We start from the raw sequence: 23,821 nt of genomic DNA, 5'->3' as shown, positions 1-23,821 counted from the left end.
GTAAAACAGATTCAAAACAATATATTCTTTTTCTTTTTGGTGAACCTCTAAGGGAGTAAAGAGACCTCTAATCTGGAGAGGCTTCTGGTAGAGCAGCTATGATAATTGCATAAATCATGGACATATTAATAACTATAACTGCAAATTCAGCCATGAAGTGTAGCTCATACTTTGAGAGGCAACAAAGGGGTTCGAGTGTTACAGTATTCACAAAGAGCACGTTTCTCAAAACAACTCATAACTTTAAAAAATGCAGGTGGATAATTATAATGTGTTTATATTCATACTATACAGGTAAAATTCATACGCATATGGAGCAAATGTTATCAATAAAGGTATGTGAACTGACTTTTATTGAGAGTTGGTTAAGAGGTGGATATTTACATTTTGAAATTATTTCATTTCCAATGGTATAGACCTATGCGTATGACTTTGGGCAACTATTTCAAGAAATCTTATCCGTCATTCAAAAAGCTCACCACACGGCTTAATGACTCTTTTAGCCATGAAAGGGTTGGGGAGAAAAGCTTTTACTACATAAAGCAACAAAGAAAAATTAATAATTTGTAAAATTCTTCCACATTCAAAAGACATGCAAGCAAAGTTCTTGCTGAGATGGTGGCTTCCACTCCACATTGGTTTTCCAATGCCCCAGCCTCTACCCACTTTCAAATGGCTTTCAGACTTCACCATTGCAAATGCTGGCATTGGTGATGCCAATTAGGGATTTTTACCATGCTGCTACATCAGTGGTGAAAATAACGGCAAAGTCCACCTGTAGGGAAGGTCTTCACATGCCATTTTTGTTTATCACCTTTGGAAGTCAGTACTTCTTACTATGTGTTGTGGTTTAACCTGGCCGGCAGCTAAACACCACACAGCCGTTCGCTCACCCCCCCCCCTCCCTCTCTGGGATGGGGGAGAGAAACGGGAAAGTGAAGCCTGTGAGTTGAGATAAAGACAGTTTATTAAGACAGGAAAATAATAATAACAATAATAATGATAATAATAATAGTATTGCTACTAATAATGTGTATGAAACAAGTGATGCACAATGCAATTGCTCACCACCCGCTGACCGATGCCCAGCCTATCCCCGAGCAGCCGGCCCCCCACCCCCGCCAGCCACCCCTATATATTGTTTAGCATGACGCCAGATGGTATGGAATACCCCTTTGGCCAGTTTGGGTCAGCTGTCCTGGGTCTGTCCCCTCCCAGCTCCTGCTGCACCCCCAGCCTGCTCGCTGGCAGGACAGAGCGAGAAGCTGAAAAGTCCTTGGCCTGGTGTAAGCACTGCTCTGCAACAATTAAAAGATCAGCATGTTATCAGCGCTCTTCTCATCCTAATCCAAAACATAGCACCCTGCCAGCTACTAGGAGGAAAATTAACTCTGTCCTAACTGAAACCAGGACACTATGCAAATACTAACTACGTACACCCCCACAGTGAACTTTTGGATCTGAAAGAAAAAATGTATCAGTGCTGGGTATCAATCTGTTATGGCATTAACTATGTCCCCTGTACTTATTACTATTAACACAAAAAATATAAATACAAGGTAATGTGCCAGGATAACATCAGAGAGGAGAGGGTCAGTGAAATGTATTAGTCACTGAAGTTAGCATTTTGTCCTCCATGAAGATCATAGGGATAAGGAAACTGAAGCTTTTTCAGTGCAATTTCCTATTTAAGTCAAAACTCACTGAGAGACAAAGAATTCAAAACAATATACTGTTATTGCAGAAAAACGTACAGTAATGAAGAAACCCTTTGTTAACAGTGATCCTTATTTACATAGTTGGATCTACATTAAAGAATTGTTAGTAATTTGTATGAACATGTTACTCTATGTTATTTGGATTCAGAGACAGTTTCTAACCCAATAGAAAGAGTCAAACTTTAATTACAGTCAGCTGAGTTCAGCCCAATGCAGAAAGAAAATTTCATGATTAATTCTGTTGGCCCAGCCTGGAAACTAAATGAAATAGGTCCACTAAAACATCATTTGTCCTTATCAATGCTGAAGTCCTATACTGCATATTCTCTAATCACTAATATTTTCAACAGTTTGTTAGATGACTAAAGCTCTTCTATACCACTTAAAATCTGTTTCTAGTTTCTTCAATCTACTTTTTACTTCCTCAGAACAATTTTCTCCCTTGCACTGCAGAGAGATTCACAAGATCCTCAATTTATCACACACTAAAAATCTGTTCTATTTAGTCAGTTATCAAGAATGTATGTTATTATTACCTAAATTTCTTCAAATACCATAATGAATACTGAATGACCATAGTCCTTTTTCAAATGTCATTATTATTGATACACAGTGTCTAAAATAAATATAAAAAATCTATGTTGGTGCATTTTCTAGTCAGTTTGTACTGTCTCATTTTCCGTCATTTGTCGCCAGTAATCACATTGCTCAGCCCTGCTTGACTTGATCCATAGCTTTCAACATATTTTAATTGTTTGTAATTGATTTTCCTGTCCTATTAATCATGAAAGTTATTTTATATATATTGATCTCAAAACTCTGTTCTTCACTAGTTTCCTGATTCAGTTCAAGGGTTTGAATGTTTTGCAAAAGATGGCAATGTCTTCTCTGGGACTGATGGCCCTGTTACTTGGAAATGTTTCAGCTCTTTTTCCTTTAGAATGCAAATTCCTTGATCATTTTCCAAATGCTTTGTGTTTTGCTGATGGGTGGATTTGGTTTTCTGGAGAGTCTTCCAGAATGTAGGAAGTTTGTGGTTAGCATAGATGGCCTGGAAAAAGCAGTGTGGCAGAACACTTACAAAGACCCCTGGGGGCTGAAAGGAAGCCTTATGGCAAGGCACGAGCTAGAGCAATACCAATGCTTGTTTAAAGTACTTTGGGGTCCAAAGCAGCCCTGGAACAGCTTGAATACCAGAAATTACATGTATGATTTACTGACATATTTTCTACTCTCCTCCCCAGCTGTGCTGATTGCAGCTGATGCTCTTTTCCAAGGAAGCTGAAGAACAGATTTCTCTAAATTGAAGATGATGTCTCTGTATCTATCTATTGTCTCTGGATGGAGCACAATTTCCAGAAATTATTATTTAAGATCATTCAGTGATTATTTCATTTAAATATCACTTGTTGGCAAACACTGCATAGATTCTCTGTGAGATTCAGAATAGGGAAATATTCCTTGCTCCTTATTTCTGCTTTGACTCAAACTTTTCCTGTTTGTCATGAATCCATTTTCTCTCAGTAAAGGTAATTTTGGATGCTGGCCTGATGTAGCTATTTATGAAACCTGTCTCGTAAGAAGTCCATGGATAACATAGACTCAAAGAAGCCCACAGCTGAATTCACAAAGGACAATATTTTCCCTTTCTATTCCCCTATAACTTGATAATAAGTCCTTTTCCTGAATAATCAAGACCAACAATGTATTTGTGTTGCACACTGAGAGTTAATAGAGAACTACTCAGCTTTTTTTTTTGTTAAATATTTCACAGCACTCTAATGCCTCTTATGCTTGCTTTTCTTTTCCAAAGCTTTTATCAAAAATAATTTAAAAAATAATAAAAAATTGCGACAAGTACTGTTTTCAGAAAGGAATAGTTGTTAAGATAGCCAGATCAGCTGCAGGCAGTAACATTCAAACAGGCTGTGGTTTTGGTGTCCACATGATTTATACACCTTTCCTCAAGGACTCTACCTCTTGCACAGCAAATAAGCAATGTTTCTGGTGTTTTCATTCTACTTCAAATGATAATCATGAGACAGAGGGCAAGCACAAACCAACCACAAGCAATATGGTTACTCTGTACTGCTTTTCTAACAAACAGACTTCAGATTTGCTCTCTTGAAAGAGAATAGCATGATTTAGACAAACACATGTAACTAAACATTAGTAAATCATATAAAAGAGCATATTCTCTCAGCCTTATACTAGACTGCTCTGTTCCATTAGTGAAATCAATATAATAAGTCTTTTGTTTACTTTGTGTCTGTCATTCTACAGTTTTGAAAGTAAATGTTGTTTAAGTAAAGAAACACAAATATTAAGAGAATTTTTTCTGCTATTGAGGCCAGGAAACAATTTACTAAAACTGGATACAATCAGCTGGATATTACATTGCATGTTGTCTGAGCCTTGAAAACTGAAATGGCCGTTATAATTAAATGTGGCACTTGTTCACTGGAAAAAAATCATGGGCTATCCAAAGCAGAGCACAAAAACGTGCCAGCATAGTGGAGACAGTTAACTGGACACCAGCAGGGCCCACCCAAAGAGAGATTTTGCAAGTGGAAGGATGAGTCACAGATTGGTTACACAACTTCCATTTGCATACTGGCCCCAAAGAAAGAGTGAGAGGGACTTGGAAAATATCTTACAAATACAGAAGCAAAGCCAGTGCTGCTAGAAATAAAATGGAAGCTTTCATTGCACAGCGCTGGGCAGGGGGGGAGATAATACAAAATTTCCAAGTCACATGGGGAGTAACCTACAGTCATCTGGTGGTACTAAAGAGAGAAATTAGGGGGTAGCAATTCAGCAGGACAGCCCAGTGGGAACTGTGGAGGCTGAAGTAAAATACCTCTAGGATTACTAGAACAGCATGTCTAGCAGCAGCTCAATGCATCCTTGGAGAATATGCTTGTAATGTGTCACTGTTTGACACTGCGGGCTGTCAGATATAAGGACATGGTGTGCCTCTCTCTCTCTCTCCAGGCTTTTTTGGGAATCTGACATAGCTGTTCACTCTGGCCCAGAACAGCTCAGCAGTATATTAACTCTGACTGGTGCATGCCTGCAAGGAGATTTCGGTCCTGTGCCTCGCTATCCTCTTTGGACATACCTGTGCAGAAGCAGGTACAGTTGCGTATGTGTCAGGGTCAAGTGGATTAAGAATACTTTTTTTTTTTTCTCTTACTTCTGTTAGCTGTATTACAGAGTTTTTTTTTGTTTGTTTGTTTTGTTTTGTTTTAGAAAGTCTACTCTCTTTATTGAATAATTATTGTAATCAAAAATAAATGATAATAATAATAAAAAAAATCAGATCTACAAATTGGAATTCTTTGCTGGAAGAAAGCATTCAGTGGCCTGATAACTGCTGCATTAATCATTTTCAGCTGCTCCTCACTGCTCCACTAAAAATATTTTTGAACCCCACTTCCATAATGATACGCTGAGAAGACATTCATTTTTAATTCCTGTGGGCAAAACATAATGCGTAGTGCATTTTTACCATCTATATACTTATTATTTTTTACATTATTTCACAATGTAATGATGTCACAAAATGTTTTATTACTGTTGTGATAATGAGAGGAGCTGTAAAATTGTTATTTAATAATCTAATCTAATAATATCAGGTTCTTCACAGCTTATCCTATATAAAATAAGATTCAGGAGAAAAATGGCTATTAGTTGGACCCATGAAAATATCTGAAATGTGGCAAGTAGTAAATGGTGTATCACACACGTTTATGTGACATGCTGAATTTTGAAAAAAAAAAAAAAAAAAAGATTTGATTACTGAGTGGTAGTTTTTATGATTTTGACCATTTTTTTACTTGTAAAGACTTTCTAATGGCTCATTTACTTGGGATATCTTATCACGTACTTTATTTGACTTGTAATACAAATAATCAGATCACATAGCTTACATGATAAAACAATCTTGTTAAATAAATATATATGCCACATGAGAAAAATAGAGATGTTAAAGAGCAGTACTGGGAGGAGGATGGTGGCACCGTGTACATGAATGCTACTACACTTGGCGATTCACGAAGGGAACAGTAATCCTACTCTCACTGCATGGAACGATGACTGAATTGACCCCAATCCAAGATTAGCAGTCAAGCATGTCATCGGAAATTTTTAAATAACCGTATGGCAGATGTCAAAGAGCATGCATGGGATGAATGCATCCTAAGAGTCAGGATAAGCTGCAGTTATAACTGATGCATAGCTCTTATGCTTCCTGGGATTAAACAAGATGTGTTGCAGGGTGTGTTTGGTTGTTACAGCACACATTTGTACTGGCTCTCCGATCTTTATTCTCCTTTCATGTAACTTAGCACTAGAGCTCTTACTGAGTGTACTTTCAACTGGAGAAACCCTGTTCTCCATTCCAGATTTTAAAATCCTTTTTTGTTTGAAGGAAGCAGCTATTCTGCGCCAGCAGAGCTACCCATCAACATTCTAAAAATCCAAATTAAACAGATGAACCTGGGACCATAAAAAAGTAATGATATAGACAAGTCTTATACAAATTAGGATTGTTTTACAGCTAATGCAAAATTATTAAATCTCTTACAGTGGCCCTTAATATAAGATCATAATCATATAAAAAGTCCATAAACAAAGTTCTGTGGTAAACCTTCAGCACAACAATTAAAACTTGTCTGGAAAAAATACATTTAAACTGCCTCTGCTATTCCTTTTGGCAAAGGAGATGTGCTATGGAATACTTAATAGAAGGAAGAGCTAAGCACATTTGTAGGACTAAGGAGACCTACCAGTACAAGCCCAGCTGAATCAGTTGTGCTAACTAAATCAGGGAACAGAAACCTCGAGTGCTGATAATAACTGTAATGGCCTAGGTACGAGAATCCCTTACAAAGTCTCCCAGAAAAGGACTGCATGAATAAAAAACACTTCAGAAGCAATAGCTACTTTTCCATCCACACACCTCATCAGAAGTCAATAAGCAGATGTTGTCTCTGTAGGAAGCTCCACTGAATGAATAAGTGAACAGCCATTCCTGTAGCGTATTTCTGAATCATCAGTTTGATAGCACTCACTGAACCCTTTGACAAATTTAGTTCTTGGTTGAGAACTTCAATTACAAGGAAGACAAAATGGAAACAGAACAGGAGGTGGCTAGTCAAACTACTTAGTATAATGTAACATTACAGAGCATAAAAGCCTATAATATCTTTTACTGAAAATTACATTTTCAACTAAGAAAAAAAAAACTTTAAGGCTGTCACCATTGTTTTCATTTGAGACAGTAGAAAATGCCAATATTTTTAACCTTGAGTATTGGACCTGAACAGCTGGATTAAGTCTTGGAAACTATCCCACTCACAACTGTTTTTTTTAAGATCCCCCCCAAGGAGTCAGATTCATGCAAGAGTACCTATGAAAAATATATGAAGCCCTCCTACAATTGGCAGACGAATAATTTCACTGTGTGAAAATCTGTCTTATAGAAAAAGATATGGAATTAGGCTAAGCAAATGCCCCCTTCCTTGCTAAATTCCAGAGGTCTCTATGTTTGGAAAAAGTCATATGACAGAAGAACAGGTAAAATTGTTGTATACAAACCTTTCTTTCTCAGAATAAAAATTTAGTGTGGGCTGAAACACCAGAGGTTTTTGAATTCTAGCCAAGCCTCCTCCTTACATTCTCTAGCTCATTGCAGACACATCACTTTTCTCCACTTACACTTCTGTTATGGTCAGTAATGGTTCATAACAGATAACAGAACTAAAATAATCAGCAAGAACCCCTCAATTTCCACCACCTTTCATCAACCATAACAACCTGAGCTGGTTCTAACTTCATTCAGGGCTGAGACTGAACTACATTATCTGTACTCTTTTCTTTCCAATGTTTCTTTCTATATCAGGAAGCCTCAGTTTAGTCTTTTAGCCTTCCAGATTCACACATATGCTGTAGCTTTCTCTTTACTTTTGGCCCATGTGTTACATGTTCTCTGCCACACAGGTGACAGAGCAAATTGTTGCATAGTTGTGCAACAGCATTGTTATAACTGGAAGTTCTGTATATGGCAAGTACTGTTTAGTATGCTTAGAATCATACAATGATTCAAACTGGAAAAGACTGCTAAGATCATCTAGTCCAACCTTTAACCTAGTATTGACAAGTCTACCACTAAACCATAACCATGCTACTAAGTTCTACATCTACACATTTCCTGAAGACCTTCAGGGATGGTGACTCAACCACTTCCCTGGGCAGCCTGTTCCAGCGCTGTGCAACCGTTTCAGCAAAGAAATTTCTCCTAATATCCAGCTTAATACAACCCCCTGCTTGTGGGTTGTAGCAAAATCTAAAGCTTTCAATGTCCTTGAGAAACATGGAAGACAGAGTGTCTTCTTGTGAAACTGCATTTACATGAAAATAAGCAAAAGTGGCCAAACTGAAATCCAAAAGCGTTCTATCTGCTTCAGCAGAGGCAGAATTTCAGCAATGGCCTACAACTGTAAGTCACATACACTGCTATATTCCCAGGCTGTATGCTCTCACTTTGTGCAAACACTCATGGTAGAGAAGAAACAATGCTAAATGGTTTAGGGCTCTTTCTTCTTTTAATAAACATGTCCAAGTCCCTCCCTGTCACCCGTCCCTAATGATGCAGGGAAAAGATCAAAGTTGTGGTTGTGGTCTCATACGTATAGCTCCTCAGCACTTTGATGAGTAAGGGTTTATCAAGGCCTGACTGTCCTGGACCATCATACTAAGATCCAAGTGATCATCTGACCATCTAGTCTGGACATCAGGAAGAGGTTCTTCACCAAGAGGGTGGTTGCACACTGGAACAGGCTCCCCAGTGAAGGAGTCACTGCACCGAGCCTGTCTGAATTTAAGAAGCGATTGGACTGTGCACTCAGTCACACGGTCTAAACTTTTGGGTAGATCTGTGCGGTGCCAGGAGTTGGACTTGACGATCCTTATGGGTCCCTTCCAACTCCGGATATTCTATGATTCTGTTCTATGATCTTTACATGCCATTACTTTCATTATGATGGCTGCATAACATCCTTTGTGCCTCCACAGACATATTTCTTGTACTTACGCAAACTTAAGCAAAATTATGTAAACATAACTTATAAGAAGAGCTTCTTTTGGACTTTACCTCAGAAAACCTTGTTAGTCAGTGAGCATGAGAGGCTATCAAGAGTTCACTTCTCTATAATTTAGCTTCACCTTCCACAGGAGACTACAACCACTTACAAGAAAGTTCTCTCTCAGCCTGGGGGAGAAAGAAGGGTTATAATGTTCTAAACGTAATGCCAAAAATCAGAGAGGTAGATTTGTCTCCTTCTTGACTATGAAGATAAAGATGAGACAAGATGAACTTGCCTTGGCATCTTTTGCAGTTTTTAAAGCACTTACCCATCTGCACTTCAGCTGGATTGCTATTCTCAACAGAGTATTGTGAAACTATTCAGATAAAATATTTAGAAGTGTAGATCTGGTAATTTTATATTGTGAGTTATGAAACCTTTATTTAGGTTCTACCTTTTATTAAGCTTCTCCTACTGTCCCTATTGACATTATATTGCACCAAAATAAAACCAATGCTTTTAACTGGGAGCCGTATTATTTCTCATAACCTGGTAATACTAATGTTTAAATTCTCAGTCCTCTTACTGATGATTAAACCTTCAAAGACTACAGCAGAATTTCTGCTTCATTGCTAGAGAAGAAGAAAACCAGCACAGTTTGTACCAAAGAGATCACTTGAAGAATGTACGTAAGGTTACTGCATTTATGAATAAAGCAAAGCATTATCATTTTTAATAGGAATTAAACAGCTAGAGGGAGAAGTAGGGCAATGCTGTGATCAGTGCAAAGGAAAACAATCTAACCATTTTAATTAACTGTATTTTAATAGCTTTAGTTATAATTGAATAATTTAAATACCAAGGGAAATAGTTAAATCTCCTAAAAGCCTTCTTTTTATTTACATTTTAAATACAGTTCATGGAGAAGGGATGGCACTGTGAAGGCTTAAAATAAATGGGTGGGGAAAACCTTACTAATTTCTGCAGCTGCTGGACCAGCAGGAAATATTTATGGGATCTTAGTCATTGCTCTCTGTAGGAGCTCCAGTCCAAATCCTAACATATTTTCTATTTTTCCCCCTGCTTTCTCAAAATATTACACAATCTGTAGTGCTATTGCCCTTGACTGTTATAACCATAAAATGCGCAAGAAGATAAATGTGACTCAAGGATCATCTAATCCAATTTTTTTACATATGCACCAGTGAAGAAGATCACTGCTGGATACAGAACCATTGGTCAATTGAGAGTTTCATGTAGACAGATTACAATAAACTGACATGCACACATTTCTCTTATCTATGAAAACCAATACCACTCATAACAGCCCTGCCCCGCTGTGCTTTTTCTTGTTACCTTTAATGATGGAGATGATTAACTTATGTGGACAACATTGTGGAGATCTACTGTTCTATACAGTTAATCTATTATGAGGCTCACGCTTGCCTTTCGCAGACTTCACATCTTCACAGTTTCACTTAGTCGCATTACACTAGTTTAAGTGAGAGAGACAGAAAGCCAAGTCTCTCTGCCACTCCATCAGTCTCTGAGATGGACCAAACCACCCACGAGCCCACTGTCATGCATGTGATAGAGGCCAAAGGCAAATGCCCATGGAAGAGCAGGGCAGACACACAGTGATATCTCATAAAATCTCTTGACAATCAGCACTTTTTGCAGTTCAGGAGTTTTCTGAGTTAGAGAAAATAATTTCAATTTTTAAATTATATAAAACAGAGTTTTCTTCCACTAATTTGCTTACACAACATTGTAACATGATGTAGATTTCTGATGTCCAAAATATCCTTCAGTGAATTCTCTCTCATATCTCTTATTTTAAGAAACACCATCTTCTGCTCTTTGTTTTGACCCTGCCATTACTTCAGGCTAGTTAGTTCTTGCATTAGAAGAGACAGTAAAAGAAAATCTTCCAGGCACTTCTCTGTACTCTTTGGGATTTAATAGACCTCTGTCATACTGCTCCTCAATGATTTCTTTTCCTAACTGAAGAATCCTGGTCTATTTTATCTTTTTCGAAAGTTCTTCCAGACTTTCATACAATTCTACTTCTCTAGTTCTCCTAAAACCTCTTTTATTATTATTATTATTATTTTTTTAAACTGTATGTAAACTACAGAATGTATTACACATGTACAGCATCCGGTAAATACAGAGAAAAAAAGGTGTATGCCTTATTCTAGGCTATGCCTAGAAATAATTAATATATATATATATATATAGATTAAAGTATGTGTATATTCTTCATCAAAATATATAGACCCAAACACAATGAACTCAGGAACAGATTTTACTACTTTCTTCCACCAGGTGTTATTAATAACAATATTGACTAAATGGGATTTCAGTGAGAATAGGGTGTGTTACTTAATGAAATCATTTAGTGAGTATTCAAAAATCTTGATCCAAACATCACTCTATAAATTTTGATAGGCTCAAATTTCTAATTCTGGCTTACGTGTTTCTGGGAATATAAAAAAGATATTTCTGGGAATATAAAAAAGATATTGAATCTCAATGTTATTGTTTTTACTGGGTGCCTGAAATACATTAGGTGTCTCACGGTCAAGTAAAGATTGGATTCCGTCTCAAAATGCTTCCAAGCTAAGCATGCAAATTTGATTAAGAGCTTGAAGGGTGGATCCAATATGAAAACAGAATGATCGGTCTGGTGTGCTTGACATTTTTCATTGGAGAACATTTGGCAATATTATAACTTCTAAAGTTCAGTTTTGGATGTTCTCAGATCTTTGACTCCTAAAGACATTAACCCCTCATAATCATCAAGGTTAATGTCATTCTCAGTTTTCATTTTCTTTCCCTTATCGTTGGGAAAAGTCATTACACACCAGTTGCTGTAGCATTGCCATATATTTGAGCAAAAACAGGGAGTGGGACTACTTTTGTTCCCATGGACGGTGAGCTGAGGAGTTCCACAACTGGGAATTCTGACAGGATTCCAGAACTGCCCCAGGGTAGAGAATACCACGTGCACATCTAATCTAATTTGCATCTTACACCTTGCTGTTACTGAAATACCAAACAAGCAAAACCATAACTTGTTTCCAGTTTCAATCTTGACTTCAATTTATCATTGATTTCACTGAAAGCACTACTATTTTTTTATGAACCACTGAAAAAATAAGAATACAACTGAGCTTTTGGGCAATCAGTTAGACCACTGATTATTTGGAGTTAAGTTTACGTGCATACAACATGGAACACCATGAGAATAATGACCTTGTTCTCCTTAAAATTTCCTGAAATTTAAAATTCACAGAAAAAGACAGAATCAAGAAAAAATAAAACTACTAGGTAAACCCTGAAGAACTGTTATTTCTACATGTCATTATGGTCTTATCGAAATTCATTGTTATTTCTGCCTCATGCTTAACAACAAATATTTTATGTATCAATTCTGAATTCCAGTTAACAACAATGCACTCCCAGTATCTATTTTTAAATTACAAATTCAGTCAGAATGTACTTGTCTTCTAATTCCACATCAGGCTTTATTTCTGACAAGTAGAGGGAGAACGCTTGACAATGGAGAATTCTTATAACTTGAAAATACCACACATGACAGAAAAAAACTCATCTAGGATCAAATCCTTTTCGTAGCTGGACAGCACTAAGGAGAACAAGGATTTTCAGCTGGTCATTGGATGGGGAATTTTCACAGTTATAAAAGATCTTCAATAAGTATCTGCCAGAGGTGGGAAAGCGATTTTAAAGGGCAATATCACTTTGGAGTTAACACGGTGAGCAGAAGAAGAGACGATGAAAAAAGTCTGCAGGAAAGAAGAGTTTCATATTCTGAAGGTAAGAAAGTAGAGAAGGGGAATCTAATTCCTTAAAAGGTTCTAACATTTATCCAAATACTGTTAAAAAAAAAGAAAAACAAAAACAAACCAAAAAAAAGGAAATTAAGGCAAGGAAAAGGAGAATAAGTTTTCTTTTCTAGGCTCTGCCTGTGTATATCTAAAGTAATTTTGATAGAAAACCCCAGCTATGCATATGAACTGATGACAAAGCTGCCTACACATCTGGATCTTTATGACAGTGTATGCTTATGCAGCTGAGGAATATGGAAATGACGAGTCAGTAGTAATCCTGGGGGGCAAGGATTTCTAAGGATATGACATGTAGCCCACATTTCTCAATCAGATCCTGACATTCTACCAATTACATTATACATACAAAGAAAAACACAGCCAAAAAGTGAAGCAAAGTCTAGCTAAATAACGACTATTGACTTACGTGACTCAAAGCACAAACTAAGCCTGACATTTAATATGGTTGCCACAAGTCTCTGACCCATTTTGCAAATCTGCAACCCACCATCTTAGTGATTAAAGTTATGCCATCTTCCCCTTCTTTCTCTCCTTCAAGTTGCTTGGGGTATCAAACAATACACTTGTTAAGGATCTGGCCTAATCCCCAATGACACATCTGGTAGGTCTGGGTGGCACACATTAGAGTATGCTCTCCAATAAATGATCTGCTGAGGTTCTGACAAAATAAATGCTTATTTTCATTATCAATCACTTACTGCCTGCCACTTCAAATGCATATCCTCCAAGGCATGGCTTCAATCCAAACTGACATCTGAATTACAGTCAAGCGTGATGCCAGATTTTGGATATAAACATGCAAGTGCACATGTAAAAGTGGAAAACAGAAATAGCTATTTACAATATAGAAACAGCATCAACGGTGAGAGCAACCAAAAGAAGGGGAGTACAATCACTTACATAAACAGAGGGTTTACCAGCAGAAGAGCAGAACAGAAAAAGAGTAAGGATAAATAGCAGCAGCAGTTTGAAGATCCTAGCTAGGGACAGCTTAAGAGAGTTTCACCTATCAATGTGAGCAAAGAACAGCAGCAGAATGGTAAGAGCAAAGTGGCTTTATTACCGGACTGTCCAGCAATCTGCTAGCAACACATACTGCTGATTTCATGCAAAGTCTAATTCTGTCTTTGTGAAGCTTGTCAGTAACCAGAAAAGGGATGCAAAGAAAGGATAATCAGGGAGTATGTTTGTAGATCTGTGGTTACCATTAGTAGGGGAAGCTGGACATGCTGAAAGTAAGTATATGATTCTTTTTGACATGAGACCAAGAGTAATGAAAGAATGTTTACAGTATGACTCTTTCTCACAGGGGAGAAAGAGATATATATGATCTAAGCTGCATGACAGATGTCAAGAAGACTGATGTGTGGGTTAGGAAGATCCTTTTAATGACATGCTTGAAGCAGTTGGAAACAACTTGTCAGATGAGTAGCAATTCTTTATACTCCAGACCAGCCCAAGGAAATGGAAGTGCTGCCTTGAAAATAGAGAAGAGAAAGATCTGCCCAACCACAAGCAAAAAAATCACTATTAACATGAGAGAAAAATTTACAGAGTGAATGTTTTCATCTTTACCATCTTCCAGAGTTCAGGGTGCAGTGGTTCATGTTGATCTGTATCAGTCAAATGTCTTGGACTGTGATATTTTACTCTTCAGTGATAGCCAGGCACTGCACCTATGCTTCAGGTTTCCCAGTGATTAGATAGGCAATGCTAGAGCGTACAGCTTGGAAAGCAAGGCATAGAGGTACTAAAGGACTTGTCAAGGTCATACAGCAATGTAAACAAGTCTCCTAAGCCTCATTCAATTCTCTAATTACAAGATCTTCCACTTCCCTTGTAGAGAAATGAGATTTACCTGGTGTGCTGTTGTGTCTACAAAGTCACACAGAGATTCTTACAATGTAGGCCAAAAATACAGGAGGGAAGAAAGCAGAGGAGAAGAATTTTTGTAGTATGCTCCTTCATAAGCCAGGATGGGATGCTCAGAGAAACTCCAAAGGCACTTAAAGGACTATAGCAACCTCTAGAGAGTCTTCACAGTAGGGTGGTAAGTGGAGCATCTGAATCTCAGATAGAGCAAGAAAGCAGAAATTTTCTTCACATTTCAGGTGTGTGTGTGGTGGGTTTTTTAAATAGAAACTTGGACCATTATCCATGCTAAAAAGGCTAAAATTCAAAGTCCTCAGTTAATTCTGAGTACTTATATTTTTCCACTGTTCCAGCTGCAGTTACTGTATTACTTGATTTCCTTTTCTACTTGATAGTTTGATGTTGCAACACAATCTTAAACTGATGGCTGCATTTCACAGACAGGTGACTTCCCCAGTAACATCAGCAGTAACACAGAATCGTTGGAGATGGAAACAATTATTTAAATGTATTCTTTCATTCAAAAGAAAAAATGCATGATTTCTGCAAACCCTTTTGCAGCAGTTCTGTTCTGAAGTCTCTTCTCAGCTCTTATGTCAAGAGCATTGCTTCCCTTCAGAAAGCAGAGTTTTCATTCCTTCCTCAGGATGTATTTTATATGTTTTAGTATATGCTGGAGCATTTATTAGAGATCAAGACTCCCTTATGCTGATCTCTGCAAAGAGTCTTCTCTAAAGAAATATAAGCAATAGGTACATAGATCTTGAGAATTCATGACTTGTTCAAGACAATGTGACAAGACAGCAATGGAAGAAACAGAACCTGAAACATCTCAATTTAGGCAATGTGTTATGGATGTCAGAAACATCTGGTCAGTATATCTGTATTGGAGACCTGGGATCAAGCCTGGAACATAGTTTTCTCACTTTTTCTCCTTTAGTTTTTTATTTATTTGGAAAGTGGACATAGGATTATTTAATGTATTTTTTTTCCAAGAAAACAAGTATTTTTTTTCCCAAGTTAGTATCTCCAGTATTTTATTCCTTTTTTTTTTTTTTTTTTTTTTTTTTTTTCCCCTTGTGTTTTTGTTTTGTTTCTAAGAAAAGGACTACTTTACCTTGAGGAAAGTGAATACAAGTTCTCTGCTTAGATTTCCATTTTAATGGGAGTCTCTGTACCACAAATGAGTCTTGGATCATAGCTATGATCTATTATTGTGTACCACCAAAAGTTCATTAATGTGTAAAACATTAAAAATGTGACAGGAAGTGACTGCAAAGTACTTAATGAATCAAACCAAACTGGACTAAATGCTAGTGTAAACAGTATAAAAATATGTCTTATGAAAATTAAAATCTACTTTTTTATTTAGCTTTGGGGTTTATTTTAGTCCATTGTCATTTCTGTGTAATGAACATTTCTTTTGGGGCAAAATCCATAATAAGTTTACATAATGCGTATCTGCAATAAGAGAATTATAATGTAGAATGATTTGTACTATTTAATAAATGGAGTCCTTCTAACTGGCTATCATTTCAGATGTAAATTTTTTTTTTGACTTCAGGCAAAATATCTCATTTATAGATTGCAGCAAGAGGAAGATGAGTCCCGTGGTCAAAGTACAAGATGTAAGTTATGGAGTTCAAGTTTGTATTTTGAGCTATTCTTATTTTGATACTATTCATATGTGATATTAAAAAAGTCACTTAAATTCACACATTTAAGGACTAGCATTAATTACCATTATAATTTGAAGTTTCCTGAAGTGGAATATGCAGAGTAGAAGTACACTGTATGCTTTAAAGAGGTCTCTCGATAACTGGAAACCACTTATACAACATATTAATGAAAAATGTAAATAGGTCTAAGATATACTAGTCTTAGTATTTCCAGCAGAATTGAGGAAGTGTAAAATACATTTGCAAAGTATAAAGTATACATGCAACTTACTCTGCTGTGCTGAATCATCCACATTCCAAAAAGATTAATGCATGCACAGTGAGTATGCAGAAAGGCTTTAGCATGACTAGGGAATTCAAGATCTTATCATCTCACTAATTTGGGAAAATAAATATATCAAAGGAGTCAAAGAAGAGCTTTCAATGCGTAAGTACAAAGCTGATATAAGAACAAGCAGTAGTAAAATGAACAGAAAAGCTTTGGCCGAAATGTAGATGTTTGTCACTAGACAAATAAAGTTTTCCAGTGCAGCAAAAGAGTTGGTTTAAAGATGGAATTTGATAAGTCTGCAAGCAGAGTTTTATGCTGCTGCTGTGATAATGGACATCACGACCTAGAAATTCTGTCCCTACCAACGTAGTAATTTGTCTATAAATCACTTCAAGTCCTGTGAAATCAGGATAATGTTCTGCTGTTTCCTCTTTGACTAAAACAGTCACCAGCATCTGAGAAGTGCTCAGCTCCTGTAGCACTGACTACCATACCAAAGGTCATACATAATCATACCCTATCTCATTAACCATAAATCACATTTGCAATAACTCAGAAATACTAAGGTACGAAAGCTGGTCAGACTATTTATTAGGAACAACTTTATTTAATTCAGATGGATTTACTAGTTCTGAATCATCTACCAACAAACGCAAATTCACTGAGTTCATTATAACAACAAAAGTGTTTTCCTAAATCATTATTTAATAGGGTTAAGTAAATTCCTGACATAATATAAAGTTTGTATTGTCAGTACTTTATCACCTTTATAGATAGACAATACAACTTCTAGGACAGTCATTATTCCACATGAACCCAACTCCATTAAGAGCTGAAATTTTACCCTTAAACATGTTTGTGAAGATTTTATCTAATATAAAAATGTATCAAGTCAATAAAAATACTCTCAAACTTCAGAAGAATCAGCACAATACGAGGAAGAGCTTTTATTCACATCTTCATTTTCCCCTTTTGACAACATGTGGAGGAAAACAGCCATTAAGATGAGCTCCATTATGCTAGCTGATACACTGAGGCAAGAAATACTGATATGCAGTTCAGAGCATGATGATTATTTGATGGGATTGTTCTACATTGTTTATGTAAAGCTTTAGTTGACGCTTGCAGATTTAATTTATGGAAAATGCCTAGAGTGTTTGACAGATGCTATAAAATCAAAACAAAATAATTAACTTGAGATGGGAATAATAGGTCTAAGGACAGAGACATGAAAAGAACAACAAAGTGATTCAAGGTGGGGGAGGAGGGAAAACCAAAAGCAGTGGTCTTCACCTAGTTAGGGTTTGCAAAAGATGACTAAAGATTAAACTCATTGCCAAGGCTTTGCAAAGGCAAAGAAAAGGCTCTAAGAGCTAGAAGATGGAGATGCCAATATTTAGGTGGCTAAAAGGAAAATAAATAAATAAAGATCACTGGTGACAATTTACCACTAGAACAAACTATCATGACCAAGAAAGACTGACTAATATGCTCAAAGAGAGGAAGCTTTTCTTGAATAGATGTTTTATTCACGTGCAAGTTAAAATAAACAAATTATTCAACTGACTACACTTAAACATGTAAAGCACAATGGTCTGTGAAATACAGGAGGTGACATTATAATGCAATACTAGAAGGAAGCACTGTAATCACTTTGTGGGAACATAGCTACTGTGTGAATCAGACAATAGACACTCCTTCAGGTTAAGGTGCTAAGGAGTTAGTCTATGATCTGCTCAATTTATATGCCTTTTGAAGTGTCTACTGCCCTTCTAACAGGACCTGGGCATTACACTGAACAACTATATTAGCCTTTTCCCTCCTGCACAGCAGACAACTGTCCCATGCTATATTAGTGGCAGCAGAGAACTCAAATAGGAGGTGAATGGCTAATACAGTCAGTCAGTACAGCAGATATTTGAGTTTCTTCACAACAACCGCAAGGCAGAGCTTGGAGACAATGTAGTGGAATTTGTTAAATAATAGAAAATGACAGGGAGGCTACCGTTGCACAGCAATTGCACCCTACGGTTCTTATGAGGCACGAGGCAGAACCAAATGCCTCCCTGATCCCTGCAGGCATGATTATTTTATAATAACCATACCCATACCCTGCAGCTGTTGTTTGCCTTATAAAATATACTTCACCATCCTGTGGTGAAGAAAGGAATTGTCATTCTTTTCTAATTAAAAAATACAAAAGGTGGCAGTTTAAGCTGATAGGTAACAGTTTTAGTAGACTTGTAACATTGAACGTGAGCAGCCCAGAAAAGCCTGCTGGCCCTTACACCTCAGACGGTTCTGAGACATTGGTGTGTTACAATTCACAGGCCAGCAACACGAGATAGTCTTAGTCTGAGCTTCCAAAACCCTATGGCGTTATGGGGTACTCTGGGGTTGCTTTCAATAAAAGCCCTCTTCATACCTTAAAAAGAAACTTAAAATAAATTTAAAGTTAAACATCTGCTTTATCGTATCTTTAAAGCATGGAAGGATAAATCTCTACAGCATAAGAAAACAAAAATAATTGAATCATATAAGCAAAACAGCCAAAATGCTGTCAATTGCTGCTTGACTGTTGTGAATATGTTCTGCCCTCTGAAAATATGACCACCATGCCATTTTACAAAGCTCATTAAATGGGTGTTGATATGGAGAAGAACCAGCTAGCAAGCTGCAAACAAATGCAAGGGTTTCTAATCTCACTGGTCCCTTGTCAACCTACAGCACGCATATGGCTAAGCAAGGAGGAGCCATTTTTCATAAATCAGTGGTATAGCAATTTCTGTGGTGTACAAGGCTTCCCTTGCTCCATTTGCTTGATTATTAAAGGCACTTATAAAAAGTATTGTGCCAGATGCTGTTTTTTTCCTGAACCTGCTGAACAAAGTGGTCGTGTCATATATACTTGTCACTTATGTAGCAAAAGAGTGTGGCTATACTTGCACGATTATCTCATCTGTGCTGCACAGGGTAAAGCAAAAAATACACTGAATAAAAAAAAAAATTGTGTGTCTGGGTGAATACAAAAATAATAGCAAAGTGAATATAGACATCAAGCAGTAAATGGCAGGATACATTAAGACGAGTGGGGCCTACACATTCTGGTTTGCTCTGGAGTGAGTCTTGTCTCAAAACAAGTATAAGAGAGATGTATTTTATTGTGATGAGAGAAGAGGAAAAAAAAAAAAAACACAGACAAGCAGTAACTGACAGAACAGCAGTTTGGGGAAAAACAGACTTGTGTAAACAGAGTTGCTTGAGGGTATCCTTACTACTTCCAGCATATGCTTGCCCACTATTTCTTATAAAATAATTAAGCTCACATAGTTGATACAAATTTGTTCCCCCTAATAAATACTCTCATAACTGCAGAATTATGTGATTGCCCATTTGGGAAAATCTTGACTCAGCACAGCTGAAGCTATTTGTTCAGGTAGCACAAGACAAACATACCAGCTAAAGAATGCCATGATAAAAACACACCAGCTAAACAACGCCAGAGCATAAAATGACCTAACAGGACTGCTTTCTAGTGCTGTTTTTCAAAACGCCCTTGATCAAACCATGATAAAGTTCCTGTACTGCTAGAGTGCGTTAGACTATACAAACCCACCATGAAGCACTAGCCTGAGAGTGGCTTTTCATTCATCAGACTGAATCTCTCAAAAGACTACCAAGTTCTCCTCTCATCACCCTTTCCTATAGTTTCCTAGATGACTTTACTACCTCTAATTACATTGCATAATAGAGTAGCAGCTTTCCCTCTAATCAAGTTTTAGCAAGTTACAGCTGACACCATTTGGATCTAAAGAAGAATAAATTCACTTGCTAGATAGAGCACCCAATTTTATACTACCCTAACGTGATGTTTCATGAAAATTCAGGGGCACCTTTTAAAAGGACAGACAATTGGCTAGGAAACCTTTCCCCTTTGCTACCTAACAGAAGCAAGAACTCAGCAAAAAGCTTCTTGCTTAATATTGCTAACAGGTGGACTCAAAAAAAAAAAAATAATAAATCTGTCTATATATAGAAGTTTGAAAGGAAAACATATATATATATATATAAAAGTTCATTCAAAGCCTGAATCCAATAAAGAGAAAGAATGCAGGAAAAAGAGGGTGTTTTTCTTTTTAGCTCATGCTTTCCCCTACTCTCCCTCCCAAAGCACCTAGCTCCTAACAGGAGCCCACCCCTTGGAACATCTCCCTTTTGCAGAGTGCTGGGGCACTACTTAATTCTTGACAGCTGGGTCAGCCCAGGGGCTGGAAATCCCTGTGCTGGGGGCTGCAGCTGTGCACTTCTCCCAGCCAGGGCAGTGTTAACTCTTTCCAGGCCAGCCTCCGGCCAGAATCCGTGCACGGATCCGATCACAAAGCAAGGTTGTGTCGTGCACGTATCTAAATGCTGGAGTTCTCTCCAACCGCTCTGTTATAAAAGTATGTCAATGTATGTCACTGGGAATTTTCCTCACAGAAGGCCTGTCACAGTTTGGCGCCTGCAAAGTAAACACATTTTCTGAGATCTTGGTTTAGGCTTTTTTGCTCTCAGCTGATATTCAGCTGAAATCCAGACAAGCTGATTAATAAATTAGATATGCAATGTTTAAATCGCTGCACCACTCATATTCAGAGAAGAAAAGAAACTATTTCAATCCATAACACTCAGAGGAATTACTCACAAAGTGATATTGAGTCAAATGAGCAACCTAGGGGCTAAATTTGCCTAGATCTTTGCTCCATTAAACTCTTTGACTTTGCAGGATTACATGCCAATTAAGTAGTCCAGCCTATTTAGTACTATAAAGAGCAAAATAGGATTGTGAAACCAGCAGCTGAGCTGAGCTGTACCTTGCAGAGCCGTTTCATTTACTCATTGGTCAGGATTCAACAGCAAGAGGAGGAATTCCTCACCCTACTCACGTCTTTGTATGAGAATGGTCTGGCTCCAGCCACCCCAAGAATGTTTTTCTGCCATACACTGCATACCACGTATACTTTCCACAGTCTTGGTCCAGGGGAATCCCTGTATATTTTCACTATGCCGTGCTCTCTGGACCATCAGTGGGCTGTGTGACCTGCCAGAGGTGAGAAGACATAACAATCATTACCCATTATACACATCATTACCCGTGCTGCAGGAGCTGCCCCAGGCCACTTGCCCGCTCCTCCCTCCGGCTCACCCTTGGCCGAGCGGCGCAGCCACAGAACCTGCTAGCAGCTGGGAGCATGAAGCCGGGGCCCAGATTTTCCCATTTACTGCATACAGGCAAAACCACCGTGTCGCTGTGCTGTGTGTGCAGACTGGGATATAATCACATAGGTATGGAATGTGCATTTTTTAATACATGCATACATATTTATAATATAAATATACTGCATGAAAACTCAGCACCTATTAACTGGATTGTGTATGTTTCAAGTCTCTCTATAACTTCCAATGATTTTTTAAATTCATTTGTCGGGTAAAAATTACAACAGCAATTTTATTATGTAATGTGCAGCATCTTAAACATTATAATAAAGTAAATCAAAATTTTGAAGGTGTCAGAGCAGCAGAAACTTATTAAGAATCATGACAAAAAAAGATTCAGCTGTTCAATTAAAGATACTCAACTGTTAAAATGGGAAAATACACAGCAAAAGATTTGAAGATGCATCTATTTCAGAGAATAATAAATAAGTTGGTTAGAAGGAACCTTCAAATGTAATTTCCACTAGATTTAGTTTCCACTAAAAAGATGATCACTAGAGCTCACCAACACTTGATCATATTACCAAATCTTTTCCAAGATAGGTCTTCAAAACAGAGATTTTACAACATCTCTGGATACCCTATTCCAGTTTGTGTTACTATCCTGCTGAAAAACATATCCATAAACTTTTCTTCATGAGACAACATTGCCAAGGAGAAAAGCTGTTAGTGAATGCACAAGACCTAGGATGAGAGAATATAGTCTTCTGCATGTTTACATACATTAACATAACATACATTGTTAAGAAATTAACAAGTGCAGAACATGATCCACAATGCTACCACTTGGAATTCCCATTCCAAATACACATGAGGGCACTGCAGCAGGGTGGCTGCACAATGCCATTGTGTGCAAAGGCTGATGTTTTAATGGTGGCTACTCACTGACAACACTATTGTCCAAATACAAAACAAAAAAGGTCAAAGTGATTCATCTTATTTATTTATTTATTTGCTTCTAACCGATCAGATTTTGAGTGCTTGCCAAAACTGAGCATTTTTAAATTCCATTTTCTGCTTAAGAAATCTTAATCCGATTAATACTCAAACACTAAGTCAGAGGCAGTGATTGTGTCCCTTGTTCTCTCCTCTACTCCATGTGCTACTCAGCAAAAAAATCAGAAGTCTTACTAGGACAGATTTGAGAAAGCAGTGTATCGGGTTGCAAGTCATGTGCAAATTCATCAAAAGAAGAAGAAACAGAAGAAGGTAGGCAAAGAGAACATGAGTCCAAACTAAGAGTAGGGACTTCCCATTTAACAGTCTATGGAATCAGGCTCGTTCGTTTAATTTTTACTGTAATCATTATGCGTTAGAAACATTCCAGTGAAACATAAGATTCCCTGATTCTCTGGAAGAATAACCCTATAATGGCAAGTAGATACTTCTCAAAGCTCATGTTTTTCTGGATTCCCAAGGGTTACTTCTAAGAAAATGGGTGTAAACTGTCACTCAGTTACAGCCCTGAACTCTTTTTCATTCAACTTTGATAAAAATTCTAACAATATGATTCATACAGGTCAAAAAAAAAATGGGTGAGTGCAAGGCCACTGTTATGCACTGCACACCAGATGCAACTTCAAGCAATTACAGTGTTTGTTGTGCTTACAAAGCATTCCAGTTCCTCCAAACAACAAATGTGTGCTTGCTTGTTCTGTAATGAAAACATTACAAAATGAATTTCATTTTTGAAAACAACTACTGTTTGCATTAAAGGAGCATACCCCATCCGATAACGGGTCTTCATTGCAGTTTGTGCTGTGCAGACGAAGGAGGCACACAGAGATGTGACTTACTTTTATCCAGGAAGAGAAGGTGTGCTGCCTGCATGTGTCGCTTCAATACCATATACGCTGGACACGAAGCTCATGAAAATGGCCTCCTGGGTCATCAAATACAGTCTCTCAGGATTACTAGCACCCATTTCTTACTGCCCTATTCATAAAGGTATCAACCTCTGACATAAAGTTTATTAGACATCTCATCAGTTTTATTCTATCTACAAGGCTATTCCAAGACTGCTCCCTTAGGCAGTAAAAGCCTCTTCAAATTTCCAACTTTTAAT

General features: G+C 37.5%; 1 long non-coding RNA gene across 1 annotated transcript in view; it reads right to left on the bottom strand.

Annotated features, from left to right (window-relative positions):
- LOC308197589 overlaps positions 1-23,821 on the bottom strand; it is a 455,405-nt gene that overhangs the window by 188,363 nt on the left and 243,221 nt on the right. The window contains exon 8 of the long non-coding RNA XR_013953116.1: positions 21,417-21,580. This is a non-coding gene — a long non-coding RNA (uncharacterized lncRNA). The remainder of the gene's footprint in view (positions 1-21,416; positions 21,581-23,821) is intronic.

The sequence above is a fragment of the Anser brachyrhynchus genome (genome assembly GCF_964034855.1).
Source record: "Anser brachyrhynchus genome assembly, chromosome: 6".
Classification (NCBI taxonomy): domain Eukaryota; kingdom Metazoa; phylum Chordata; class Aves; order Anseriformes; family Anatidae; genus Anser; species Anser brachyrhynchus.
This window is presented reverse-complemented; position numbering and strand designations above follow the sequence as displayed.